The sequence below is a fragment of the Opisthocomus hoazin genome, chromosome 26 (genome assembly GCF_030867145.1).
Source record: "Opisthocomus hoazin isolate bOpiHoa1 chromosome 26, bOpiHoa1.hap1, whole genome shotgun sequence".
In the NCBI taxonomy this organism is placed as follows: Eukaryota; Metazoa; Chordata; class Aves; order Opisthocomiformes; family Opisthocomidae; genus Opisthocomus; species Opisthocomus hoazin.
The window spans coordinates 10,862,569-10,871,892 of NC_134439.1; positions in this window are offsets into that span (position 1 = coordinate 10,862,569).

The window sequence follows — 9,324 nt, forward strand, 5'->3', positions numbered from 1 at the left end:
CAGCTTTCCAGGCTAGCCCCTTCTGGCTGAGAGCTATCTGCAGACGTTCGCATTTTCAGAGCAGGGCTGCTGGAGGCCCCATGCACAGACCCCAAAACTACGTTTGAAGTTTGAGATGGCAAGACAAGCAAGCAGCCCCAGTCTCTCTGCTTCTGTGCGAGCGGTGCCATGGGCAGATGAGGCTAAGCAACAGCTTTCCAGGCTAGCTCTTTCTGGCTGCGAGCTATCTACAGACGTTCGCATTTTGGGAGCAGGGTTGCCGGAGGCCCCCTGCACGGACCCCCACAGCTACGTTTGAAGTTTGACGTGGCAAGACAAGCAAGCAGCCCCAGTCTCTTTGCCTCTGTGCGAGCAGTGCCATGGGCAGATGAGGCTGAGCAACAGCTTTCCAAGCTAAGTATTTCTTCCTTCGAGCTATCTGCAGACGTTCGCATTGTCGGAGCAGGGCTGTCGGAGGCCCCCAGCATGGACACCCAAATCTACGTTTGAAGTTTGAGGTGGCAAGACAAGCAAGCAGCCCCAGTCTCTGTGCCTCGGTGCGAGCAGTGCCATGGGCAGATGAGGCTGAACAACAGCTTTCCAGGCTAGCTCTTTCTGGCTGCGAGCTATCTGCAGACGTTCGCATTTTAAGAGCAGGACTGGCGGAGGAGACCGGCACCAAACACCAAAGCTACGTTTGAAGATTGAGGGGGCAAGACAAGCAAGCAGCCCCAGTCTCTGTGCCTCTGTGCGAGCAGTGCCATGGGCAGATGAGGCTGAGCAACAGCTTTCCAAGCTATGTATTTCTTCCTGCGAGCTATCTGCAGACGTTCGCATTGTCGGAGCAGGCCTGCCGGAGGCGCCGGGCACGAACCACCTAAGCTACGTTTGAAGTTTCAGGTGGTAAGACAAGCAAGCAGCCCCAGTCTCTGTGCCTCCGTGCGAACAGTGCCATGGGCAGATGAGGCTGAGCAACAGCTTTCCAAGCTAAATATTTCTTCCTGCGAGCTATCTGCAGATATTCGCATTGTCTTAGCAGGGCTGTCAGAGGCCCCCAGCACGGACACCCAAATATATGTTTGAAGTTTGAGGTGGCAAGACAAGCAAGCAGTCCCAGTCTCTGTGCCTCTGTGCGAGCAGTGGCATGGGCACATGAGGCTGAGCAACAGCTTTCCAGGCTAGCTCTTTCTGCCTGCGAGCTATCTGCAGACGTTCGCATTTTCGGAGCAGGGCTGTTGGAGGCCCCATGCACAGACCGCAAAACTACGTTTGAAGTTTGAGGTGGCAAGACAAGCAAGCAGTCCCAGTCTCTGTGCCTTTTTGCGAGCAGTGCCATGGGCAGATGAGGCTGAGCAACAGCTTTCCAGGCTAGCTCTTTCTGTCTGCGATCTATCTGCAGACGTTCGCGTTTTTGGAGCAGGGCTGTTGGAGGCCCCATGCACAGACCCCAAAAACTACGTTTGAAGTTTGAGGTGCCAAGACAAGCAAGCAGCCCCAGTCTCTGTGCCTCCGTGCGAGCAGTGCCATCTGCAGATGAGGCTGAGCAACAGCTTTCCAATCTAAATGTTTCTGCCTGCGAGCTATCTGCAGACGTTCGCATTTGCAGAGTAGGACTGCCACAGACCGCATGCACGGAATACCAAAGCTACGTTTGAACTTTGAGGTGGCAAGACAAGAAAGCAGCCCCAGTCTCTGTGCCTCTGTGCGAGCAGTGCCATGGGCAGATGAGGCTGAGCAACAGCTTTCCAGGCTAGCTCTTTCTGGCTGCGAGCTATCTGCAGACGTTTGCAATTTCACAGCAGGGCTGCCGGAGGCCCACTGCACGGATCCCCAAAGCTACGTTTGAAGTATGAGGGGGCAAGACAAGCAGTCAGCCCTAATCTCGGTGCCTCTGTGCGAGCAGTGCCATGGGCAGATGAGGCTGAGCAACAGCTTTCCAAGCTAAGTATTTCTTCCTTCGAGCTATCTGCAGACGTTCGCATTGTCGGAGCAGGGCTGTCGGAGGCCCCCAGCACGGACACCCAAATCTACGTTTGAAGTTTGAGGTGGCAAGACAAGCAAGCAGCCCCAGTCTCTGTGCCTCGGTGCGAGCAGTGCCATGGGCAGATGAGGCTGACCAACAGCTTTCCAAGCTAAATGTTTCTGCCTGCGAGCTATCTGCAGACGTTCGCATTGTTGGACCAGGACTTCCGGAGGCGCCGGGCACGGACCACCTAAGATACATTTGAAGTTTGAGGTGGTAAGACAAGCAAGCAGTCCCAGTCTCTGTGCCTTGGTGCGAGCAGTGCCATGGGCAGATGAGGCTGAGCAACAGCTTTCCAGGCTAGCTCTTTCTGGCTGCGAGCTATATGCAGATGTTCGCATTTTCAGAGCAGGGCTGCCGCACGCCATCGTCACGAACCACCTCAGATACTTTTGAAGTTAGGTGGCAAGACAAGCAAGCAGCCCCAGTCTCTGTGCCTCTGTGCGAGCAATGCCATGGGCAGATGAGGCTGAGCAACAGCTTTCCAGGCTAGCTCTTTCTGGCTGCGAGCTATCTGCAGACGTTCGCATTTGCAGAGCAGGACTGCCACAGGCCCCATGCACGGAATACCAAAGTTACTTTTGAAGTTTGAGGTGACATGACAAGCAAGCAGCCCCAGTCTCTGTGCGTCTGTGCGAGCAGTGCCATGGGCAGATGAGGCTGAGCAACAGCTTTCCAGGCTAGCTAATTCTGGCTGTGAGCTATCTGCAGATGTTAGCATTGTAGGAGCAGCGCTGCCGGAGCCCCCCTGCACGGACTCCCAAAGCTACGTTTTAAGTTTGAGTTGGCAAGACAGGCAAGCAGCCCCAATGTCTGTGCCTCGGTGCGAGCAGTGCCATGGGCAGATGAGGCTGAGCAACAGCTTTCCAGGCTAGCCCCTTCTGGCTGAGAGCTATCTGCAGACGTTCGCATTTTCAGAGCAGGGCTGCTGGAGGCCCCATGCACAGACCCCAAAACTACGTTTGAAGTTTGAGATGGCAAGACAAGCAAGCAGCCCCAGTCTCTCTGCTTCTGTGCGAGCGGTGCCATGGGCAGATGAGGCTAAGCAACAGCTTTCCAGGCTAGCTCTTTCTGGCTGCGAGCTATCTACAGACGTTCGCATTTTGGGAGCAGGGTTGCCGGAGGCCCCCTGCACGGACCCCCACAGCTACGTTTGAAGTTTGACGTGGCAAGACAAGCAAGCAGCCCCAGTCTCTTTGCCTCTGTGCGAGCAGTGCCATGGGCAGATGAGGCTGAGCAACAGCTTTCCAAGCTAAGTATTTCTTCCTTCGAGCTATCTGCAGACGTTCGCATTGTCGGAGCAGGGCTGTCGGAGGCCCCCAGCATGGACACCCAAATCTACGTTTGAAGTTTGAGGTGGCAAGACAAGCAAGCAGCCCCAGTCTCTGTGCCTCGGTGCGAGCAGTGCCATGGGCAGATGAGGCTGAACAACAGCTTTCCAGGCTAGCTCTTTCTGGCTGCGAGCTATCTGCAGACGTTCGCATTTTAAGAGCAGGACTGGCGGAGGAGCCCGGCACCAAACACCAAAGCTACGTTTGAAGATTGAGGGGGCAAGACAAGCAAGCAGCCCCAGTCTCTGTGCCTCTGTGCGAGCAGTGCCATGGGCAGATGAGGCTGAGCAACAGCTTTCCAAGCTATGTATTTCTTCCTGCGAGCTATCTGCAGACGTTCGCATTGTCGGAGCAGGCCTGCCGGAGGCGCCGGGCACGAACCACCTAAGCTACGTTTGAAGTTTCAGGTGGTAAGACAAGCAAGCAGCCCCAGTCTCTGTGCCTCCGTGCGAACAGTGCCATGGGCAGATGAGGCTGAGCAACAGCTTTCCAAGCTAAATATTTCTTCCTGCGAGCTATCTGCAGATATTCGCATTGTCTTAGCAGGGCTGTCAGAGGCCCCCAGCACGGACACCCAAATATATGTTTGAAGTTTGAGGTGGCAAGACAAGCAAGCAGTCCCAGTCTCTGTGCCTCTGTGCGAGCAGTGGCATGGGCACATGAGGCTGAGCAACAGCTTTCCAGGCTAGCTCTTTCTGGCTGCGAGCTATCTGCAGACGTTCGCATTTTCGGAGCAGGGCTGTTGGAGGCCCCATGCACAGACCGCAAAACTACGTTTGAAGTTTGAGGTGGCAAGACAAGCAAGCAGCCCCAGTCTCTGTGCCTTTTTGCGAGCAGTGCCATGGGCAGATGAGGCTGAGCAACAGCTTTCCAGGCTAGCTCTTTCTGTCTGCGATCTATCTGCAGACGTTCGCGTTTTTGGAGCAGGGCTGTTGGAGGCCCCATGCACAGATCCCAAAAACTACGTTTGAACTTTGAGGTGCCAAGACAAGCAAGCAGCCCCAGTCTCTGTGCCTCCGTGCGAGCAGTGCCATCTGCAGATGAGGCTGAGCAACAGCTTTCCAATCTAAATGTTTCTGCCTGCGAGCTATCTGCAGACGTTCGCATTTGCAGAGTAGGACTGCCACAGACCGCATGCACGGAATACCAAAGCTACGTTTGAACTTTGAGGTGGCAAGACAAGAAAGCAGCCCCAGTCTCTGTGCCTCTGTGCGAGCAGTGCCATGGGCAGATGAGGCTGAGCAACAGCTTTCCAGGCTAGCTCTTTCTGGCTGCGAGCTATCTGCAGACGTTCGCATTTTAAGAGCAGGACTGGCGGAGGAGCCCGGCACCAAACACCAAAGCTACGTTTGAAGATTGAGGGGGCAAGACAAGCAAGCAGCCCCAGTCTCTGTGCCTCCGTGCGAGCAGTGCCATCTGCAGATGAGGCTGAGCAACAGCTTTCCAGGCTAGCTCTTTCTGGCTGCGAGCTATCTGCAGACGTTTGCAATTTCACAGCAGGGCTGCCGGAGGCCCACTGCACGGATCCCCAAAGCTACGTTTGAAGTATGAGGGGGCAAGACAAGCAGTCAGCCCCAATCTCGGTGCCTCTGTGCGAGCAGTGCCATGGGCAGATGAGGCTGAGCAACAGCTTTCCAAGCTAAGTATTTCTTCCTTCGAGCTATCTGCAGACGTTCGCATTGTCGGAGCAGGGCTGTCGGAGGCCCCCAGCACGGACACCCAAATCTACGTTTGAAGTTTGAGGTGGCAAGACAAGCAAGCAGCCCCAGTCTCTGTGCCTCGGTGCGAGCAGTGCCATGGGCAGATGAGGCTGACCAACAGCTTTCCAAGCTAAATGTTTCTGCCTGCGAGCTATCTGCAGACGTTCGCATTGTTGGACCAGGACTTCCGGAGGCGCCGGGCACGGACCACCTAAGATACATTTGAAGTTTGAGGTGGTAAGACAAGCAAGCAGTCCCAGTCTCTGTGCCTTGGTGCGAGCAGTGCCATGGGCAGATGAGGCTGAGCAACAGCTTTCCAGGCTAGCTCTTTCTGGCTGCGAGCTATATGCAGATGTTCGCATTTTCAGAGCAGGGCTGCCGCACGCCATCGTCACGAACCACCTCAGATACTTTTGAAGTTAGGTGGCAAGACAAGCAAGCAGCCCCAGTCTCTGTGCCTCTGTGCGAGCAATGCCATGGGCAGATGAGGCTGAGCAACAGCTTTCCAGGCTAGCTCTTTCTGGCTGCGAGCTATCTGCAGACGTTCGCATTTGCAGAGCAGGACTGCCACAGGCCCCATGCACGGAATACCAAAGTTACTTTTGAAGTTTGAGGTGACATGACAAGCAAGCAGCCCTAGTCTCTGTGCGTCTGTGCGAGCAGTGCCATGGGCAGATGAGGCTGAGCAACAGCTTTCCAGGCTAGCTAATTCTGGCTGAGAGCTATCTGCAGACGTTCGCATTTTCAGAGCAGGGCTGCTGGAGGCCCCATGCACAGACCCCAAATTTACGTTTGAAGTTTGAGATGGCAAGACAAGCAAGCAGCCCCAGTCTCTGTGCCTCTATACGAGCGGTGCCATGGGCAGATGAGGCTGAGCAACAGCTTTCCAAGCTATGTATTTCTTCCTGCGAGCTATCTGCAGACGTTCGCATTGTCGGACCAGGCCTGCCGGAGGCGCCGGGCACGAACCACCTAAGCTACGTTTGAAGTTTCAGGTGGTAAGACAAGCAAGCAGCCCCAGTCTCTGTGCCTCTGTGCGAGCAGTGCCATGGGCAGATGAGGCTGAGCAACAGCTTTCCAAGCTAAATATTTCTTCCTGCGAGCTATCTGCAGATATTCGCATTGTCTTAGCAGGGCTGTCGGAGGCCCCCAGCACGGACACCCAAATCTACGTCTGAAGTTTGAGGTGGTAAGACAAGCAAGCAGTCCCAGTCTCTGTGCCTTGGTGCGAGCAGTGCCATGGGCAGATGAGGCTGAGCAACAGCTTTCCAGGCTAGCTCTTTCTGGCTGCGAGCTATCTGCAGAAGTTCGCATTTTAAGAGCAGTACTGGCGGAGTAGCCCGGCACCAAACACCTAAGCTACGTTTGAAGATTGAGGGGGCAAGACAAGCAAGCAGCCCCTGTTTCTGTGCTTCTGTGCGAGCAGTGCCATGGGCAGATGAGGCTGAGCAACAGCTTTCCAGGCTAGCTCTTTCTGGCTGCGAGCCATATGCAGACGTTCGCATTTTAGGAGCAGGACTGGCGGAGGAGCCCGGCACCAAACATCTAAGATTCGTTTGAAGATTGAGGGGGCAAGATAAGCAAGCAGCCCCAGTCTCTGTGCCTCTGTGCGAGCAGTGGCATGGGCAGATGAGGCTGAGCAACAGCTTTCCAGGCTAGCTAATTCTGGCTGTGAGCTATCTGCAGATGTTAGCATTGTAGGAGCAGCGCTGCCGGAGCCCCCCTGCACGGACTCCCAAAGCTACGTTTTAAGTTTGAGTTGGCAAGACAGGCAAGCAGCCCCAGTGTCTGTGCCTCTGTGCGAGCAGTGCCATGGGCAGATGAGACTGAGCAACAGCTTTCCAGGCTAACCCCTTCTGGCGGAGAGCTATTTGCAGACGTTCGCATTGTCGTAGCAGGGCTGCTGGGGGCCCCATGCACAGAACCCAAAATTACGTTTGAAGTTTGAGGTGGCAAGACAAGCAAGCAGCCCCAGTCTCTCTGCCTCTGTGCGAGAGGTGCCATGGGCAGATGAGGCTAAGCAACAGCTTTCCAGGCTAGCTCTTTCTGATTGCGAGCTATCTACAGACGTTCCCATTTTGGGAGCAGGGTTGCCGGAGGCCCCCTGCACGGACCCCCAAAGCTACGTTTGAAGTTTGAGGTGGCAAGACAAGCAAGCAGCCCCAGTCTCTGTGCCTCCGTGCAAGCAGTGCCATGGGCAGATGAGGCTGAGCAACAGCTTTCCAAGCTAAGTATTTCTTCCTGCGAGCTATATGCAGATGTTCGCATTTTCAGAGCAGGGGTGCCGCAGGCCATCGTCACGAACCATCTCAGATACTTTTGAAGTTACGTGGCAAGACAAGCAAGCAGCCCCAGTCTCTGTGCCTTTTTGCGAGCAGTGCCATGGGCAGATGAGGCTGAGCAACAGCTTTCCAGGCTAGCTCTTTCTGTCTGCGATCTATCTGCAGACGTTCGCGTTTTTGGAGCAGGGCTGTTGGAGGCCCCATGCACAGACCCCAAAAACTACGTTTGAACTTTGAGGTGCCAAGACAAGCAAGCAGCCCCAGTCTCTGTGCCTCCGTGCGAGCAGTGCCATCTGCAGATGAGGCTGAGCAACAGCTTTCCAATCTAAATGTTTCTGCCTGCGAGCTATCTGCAGACGTTCGCATTTGCAGAGTAGGACTGCCACAGACCGCATGCACGGAATACCAAAGCTACGTTTGAACTTTGAGGCGGCAAGACAAGAAAGCAGCCCCAGTCTCTGTGCCTCTGTGCGAGCAGTGCCATGGGCAGATGAGGCTGAGCAACAGCTTTCCAGGCTAGCTCTTTCTGGCTGCGAGCTATCTGCATACGTTCGCATTTTAAGAGCAGGACTGGCGGAGGAGCCCGGCACCAAACACCAAAGCTACGTTTGAAGATTGAGGGGGCAAGACAAGCAAGCAGCCCCAGTCTCTGTGCCTCCGTGCGAGCAGTGCCATCTGCAGATGAGGCTGAGCAACAGCTTTCCAGGCTAGCTCTTTCTGGCTGCGAGCTATCTGCAGACGTTTGCAATTTCACAGCAGGGCTGCCGGAGGCCCACTGCACGGATCCCCAAAGCTACGTTTGAAGTATGAGGGGGCAAGACAAGCAGTCAGCCCCAATCTCGGTGCCTCTGTGCGAGCAGTGCCATGGGCAGATGAGGCTGAGCAACAGCTTTCCAAGCTAAGTATTTCTTCCTTCGAGCTATCTGCAGACGTTCGCATTGTCGGAGCAGGGCTGTCGGAGGCCCCCAGCACGGACACCCAAATCTACGTTTGAAGTTTGAGGTGGCAAGACAAGCAAGCAGCCCCAGTCTCTGTGCCTCGGTGCGAGCAGTGTCATGGGCAGATGAGGCTGACCAACAGCTTTCCAAGCTAAATGTTTCTGCCTGCGAGCTATCTGCAGACGTTCGCATTGTCGGACCAGGACTTCCGGAGGCGCCGGGCACGGACCACCTAAGATACATTTGAAGTTTGAGGTGGTAAGACAAGCAAGCAGTCCCAGTCTCTGTGCCTTGGTGCGAGCAGTGCCATGGGCAGATGAGGCTGAGCAACAGCTTTCCAGGCTAGCTCTTTCTGGCTGCGAGCTATATGCAGATGTTCGCATTTTCAGAGCAGGGCTGCCGCACGCCATCGTCACGAACCACCTCAGATACTTTTGAAGTTAGGTGGCAAGACAAGCAAGCAGCCCCAGTCTCTGTGCCTCTGTGCGAGCAATGCCATGGGCAGATGAGGCTGAGCAACAGCTTTCCAGGCTAGCTCTTTCTGGCTGCGAGCTATCTGCAGACGTTCGCATTTGCAGAGCAGGACTGCCACAGGCCCCATGCACGGAATACCAAAGTTACTTTTGAAGTTTCAGGTGACATGACAAGCAAGCAGCCCCAGTCTCTGTGCGTCTGTGCGAGCAGTGCCATGGGCAGATGAGGCTGAGCAACAGCTTTCCAGGCTAGCTAATTCTGGCTGTGAGCTATCTGCAGATGTTAGCATTGTAGGAGCAGCGCTGCCGGAGCCCCCCTGCACGGACCACCAAAGCTACGTTTGAAGTTTGACGTGGCAAGACAAGCAAGCAGCCCCAGTCTCTTTGCCTCTGTGCGAGCAGTGCCATGGGCAGATGAGGCTGAGCAACAGCTTTCCAAGCTAAGTATTTCTTCCTTCGAGCTATCTGCAGACGTTCGCATTGTCGGAGCAGGGCTGTCGGAGGCCCCCAGCACGGACACCCAAATCTACGTTTGAAGTTTGAGGTGCCAAGACAAGCAAGCAGCCCCAGTCTCTGTACCTCGGTGCGAGCAGTGCCA